This window comes from Oreochromis niloticus, linkage group LG13, assembly GCF_001858045.2.
Source record: "Oreochromis niloticus isolate F11D_XX linkage group LG13, O_niloticus_UMD_NMBU, whole genome shotgun sequence".
In the NCBI taxonomy this organism is placed as follows: Eukaryota; Metazoa; Chordata; class Actinopteri; order Cichliformes; family Cichlidae; genus Oreochromis; species Oreochromis niloticus.
Window position 1 is genome coordinate 13,764,774 of NC_031978.2, and position 5,154 is coordinate 13,769,927.

The window sequence follows — 5,154 nt, forward strand, 5'->3', positions numbered from 1 at the left end:
GAATAAAAGAAAGACAAGCTGTGGAAGAAAGCTACAGATTAATAATAACTAACGATTAAATGTAAACACATATAGAGTGAGAAAACGTGAGTGAAGAAGAAACACTCAGTGCATCATGGGAATTCCCCAGCAGCCTAGGCCTACTGCAGCTTAACTATGCGAGGACTCAAGGCCACCTAATTCATCCCTAACCATACACTTTATTATGCAGTGACTACTATGTACTATAAACTATAATATTGCCTTACAAATGTGTGTAAAACAGTAAAATTGTTTTCAAACCGAGGGGGTCATTTTACATCCAATATCACAGCAGGTGCTGGTTACAAAAGTTCAGCCAGTGAGAGCATGACACCTCCGTGCTATGATCCACTGCTATCTACATTTATGCCCATGGTCAAAGGTGAACAGCCAAGCAGCAGCTGTGTTGACTGTCTTCTTGCTCCTGAAGCTGTTTCTCATAGTCACCCCTGAGTAATCGCTCATTTCAGTTTGATTGCAGACCAAGTGGCAAGTCCTGAGTCAACCCTGTCTGCTCTGGTCAGTCATTTCGCCAACTGGAGCTGCAAAACAAACATCAGCGAGTCAAACTGACAGGGCAGCGTCCTCTGACGACCTGAAGCCAGATTATAAATCAAGACTTTCATACAGAGCAATGATAAATCTGTGTGCAGTGCTTTTGCATGATCCAGGGATTTAACTCTATGCACAATGTGTTACAGTTTCGTAGAAAATTTTGTTGCCACATATAAACTGAGCTGTTGTGAAAGGGCAAGGACGTATTTATTGTTTGTTGACAGACAGACCAAAGCACATTTTCTCCAGATATTCACTGACTTAAATTTCCAGCACATGGCTGATATTTTGTCTTGATTCATGAGAGGCAGCCATTCTGGACGTACACCAGGGGGAAAGTCGATCCAGGCAGCGCTCGCTGACCCAGATGTAACCGGTGTGATGGATGGAGGAGGACCAGCCGCTGCAAAAACATGCCTATTTCAGTCTCCCATTGTTTGGTATTCAGTCATCATTGTGTATATAGCAAGTCAACAGCCAGTCTCCTGTGTGTACTACCCTTTTGCTAAAAAAAAAAAAAAAAGGGGAGCATGTGTTTCCTCTCGCTCAGCACACGTCTTTCCACTGAGTAAAATGCCCTTCTCCCACTTTCATCTCTCTCATTTTCTCTAAAACACATGCTCGGTTGCATCACATGTAGAACTGGAAATGTTTGGGTGGCATGGCAACACGTTTCCAAAATGGAATAAATGCTTGGCAGCGCACGTGTTGTCAAAGTCTGCTGTCAGTCTGTGGCCCTGTGGCACTTTTTTTTTTCTTATAGCAGGGAGAGCTGGCAGCATTGATCATTTCCTTTGAAAAGCACTTGATTTGAATGAGCTGCTGGGAATACCACAAAGGACATCAACACCAAACAATATTACCATCTGCTTCCCATAAACTGTGCAGTCGTTATGAGCAGTGTAACAAAATTAAGTCTGGGTTTTCCAGGGTTTTTTTTTTTGGTCAGGTACTGTGCAGGTGATACAATTATTCTGTCATTCCATAGCTTCCAAGTAACAACATAACTTCTTACTTTCATTAAAATGATTTCTGAAGTTGATGACAAATGTTACTCAAATGGCCTAAAGTGTTTACGGCTGCTTTTTATTGGTTTTTGTGTTAAGAACATAAATGTCTATTGATTAATTGGGAAAGTTATTGGCTGCTGGAAAAGGCAAATCAGGCAGCCAATAATCTTTCACTTATTTTATAAGCACATTAACTTTAATTGTTATTATTTTTGTACTCATGAAGCCTACTGAAAGTCGTCATGAAATTTCAGCTCATTATTGGATCTTTGAGATATCTACAGCTTGCGCTCCAGGGATTTTCAGGTACTCTGGGGGCTGGTGTATAAGAAAACCAGTCATTACAGGATACTATGAAGATGTAAATCACACTGAGAGGGGGAAGGGATGGCACTGTATTCATGGGAACCATGGTGACGACGTGTTGGGTTGCACTTTATCACCTCTGTGAGGAGAACTAGACAGTCACTGACATATGACACTCCCAGCCACCTGTCTAACTAGGTGTCTGCCAAAGCACTTCCAAGCACACATGTAGATGCAGGTAAACGCAGGACGATTCATTTGTCCACCCTTAAGCACAAAATGTAGTGTCAATAAACAGAAGGTGCAGCAGTCAGCATTTTTCTTTCATGGACAACAAGGTGGGAATGCCTGTTTGGGAGCTACCGTTATATAATTATGACTTTGGTTTTAACTGAAGCCTTTTTCTCTCTTCTTTTCCCTTACACTTAACACACACTGTGTGCTATTAGCAAAGAAGTAATAAAAGGCCTGGAAGCAACAGTTCTGATGTCAGTACAACTGCCAGTGCATTTTGTATTCTAAATACAATCATCGTTATTTTAAATGTTTAAACATTTTTATTGATGTTCAGTTATTTTGCATTTACCACCTGAATGTTAAGCCACAAAAGTTTGTGGGTTTTTGTGGTTTATGGTGTATATAATAAAACTGTGCAAATGCTAAAACTAGGAATTATGTACACTAGCTGGCCACTTCATTAGGTATACCTGTTGACCCACATGTTAATGCAAATATCTAATCAGCCAATCACAAGTCAGCAACCCAGCGCTTTTAGGCACGTAGACATCATCAAGACGCTGATTTAAGCAGCTTTAAATGTAACATGATTGCTTACTAGTCTGAGTGTTTCCAAAACTGCTGATCTACTGGGAATTTCTTACACAACCATATCTGGAATTGTGTGAAAAAGTGAAAATATGCAGTGAGCGCCAGTTCTCCGGGCTAACAGATCTGGGTTAACAATACATCAAACCCTGAAGTAGATGGGCTACACTAGCAGAAGACCAGTTACTGTCTCAGAATTTGTGGTAAACAACATAAAAGCATGAGCCATTTTGCTATTTTGGTTCATCCTGGTAATGGTCTAATAGTGTGGGGAATATTTTTTGGCATACTTAGAGCTCCTTAGTACCAACTGAGTCTACCTGAGTATCACCATAGTGTGCCCATCTTCTGATGGCTGCTTACAGCAAGACAATACCTCACGTCACAAAGCTCAAATCATCTCAAACTGCTTTCCTTCAACATCACACTGTACTCAGATGGTCTCCACAGCCACCAGATCTCAATCTAACAGAATAACAGAGCACCTCTGGGATGTTGTGGAACGAGAGATTCGTATTTTGAATGAGCAGCCAACAAATCTTGAGCAGCTTTCTGATGCTATCATGTCAATATGGTTCAAAATCACTGAGGAATGTTTCCAACACCTTGTTGAAACTGTGCCAGAAAGATTTTAGACTGATGATTTGCACAGGAATGGCATAATTACAATGGGAGAACCACTTCTCTTGGTTGTTTGAGTGTATTTTTTATACATATTAATGCTATTCTTTGCTCTTGACTCTTACTTCCTCTGTTTCCCTGTTGCTATTCTTGACAAAGCCATTTTTAACAAAACAAGCAGCCTCTGCTTCAAATATAGAGCCACGGACGAGTATAACCAAAGGAGACTTGGAGGCATCAAACAATTCAGTATCCTTTAATGCTGAAGTGCAAGTACGACTCCCACCCATCTGGACGCAAACACTAGATTACACTTGAGAAGGCTGATGAAAATCTGATGTCATTAATCTCCCCTCCTCTGAAGTTCTCAAAGGACAGTTGAAGTCATTTTGCTGACAGTGTTTAAGTGAAGCTTTTTCTGAAAATGCAGCCAATGTTTTCTCACATATAATGTAGGTCGATCAGTCCAGGGCGCTGTAAATTTGTCTAACGTGGCCTTTCCTGTCTCCCTCTCTCCAAAGTCTACATTTGGCAACCATAACTACAATGCTCCCTATTTATAGTGCTTTTACCTCAGATATTAACTCTCTCCCCCGCTTAGCATGCCACTTCCTGCCAAAGAGGAAATATGTGTGTGTGTTTTCTGCGTACGTGCGTGTGGTTTACTGACCTCTGGGAGCAACGAGTAACCGGACTACTGTTGATAGCAACATGATTTTATGTTTCCAGTCTTTTGTGTCCAGTTCACCATTGAAGTGTGAACTTTCAGACATCGTGTGCTTCTTTTCATGTGCCATGTTCAAAATCTGAGCCCTGTGACCTTCTTCTCATCTGCAAATCCTTATTCTTCCAACATCAGATGGACAGATCCACTGGGAATGAAAGAGAAGGAGAAGCGATGGCTAATCCAGTTTTCCAGGCCAGGTGACTGGTTTTCTGCGTATACAAGCATAGCACACTGAGTATCTATTTCAGGGCCTTCGAATAAGTGTACATGTTTGGATGCATGTTTATGTAAGCCAACACCTAAGCGCTGAGATGTCGGAGTTCACCTTCCTTCAAGGCCATCGTTGAAGGAAAGGTTGCAAGTGACTCCAACATCCTGTTTTCAACATAAACAGTTTTGGACTGAGTGCCTTCCTCCCCATGCCGGAAAAACAATCTGTCCTATCACTTAATTTCAGCAATCAGCCTCCCTCGTGGCTAATAACAATGATGATGATGAGACAAGACTCAAATTTAATCTAAATAGATTAAATGGAGGTTAGTCTTATTAAGGTGACGGTGCTTTGAGTTTATTTCAGAAACTTGGACAGAAATGATAGGAAATCCCAGAGTGGAAGAACCCTGTCCGGTCAACATGTCTGGCTCCCCAGACATTTTCTCCTGACATCACCTCCTCTGGCCAGTGCAGGGTTACTGGACAGGAATATTCCATTGCTAGACATCCTGCCATTTTGTCTGGGACCTGCACACAACCAATATAAGTTTCTTTGTTTTGTTTTTTTAAACCTGACTTGCTGTATTCTTCAATAGCCTAGGTAGCCACTGTACAGAGAAAACATTTATAGAGAAACGATTTGCTGCATAATCGCGTTATGTACCTGTGGGTATTCAAAACAATACAAGCTGAGTGAGCTTCAATGAAATGGCTCTGAAATGTTATGCAGGAAGCGACTGCGTGTGGGTATGGCTTCTAAAGATTATCTGGAAACTTTGCAGCGTGTTCAGACTTTTGATCTGTCTGAGTGAAAGCTATCTTTTACAGAAATCTTGATTACCACCCAGCAGTCATTACAAAATGACAAAACTCAAA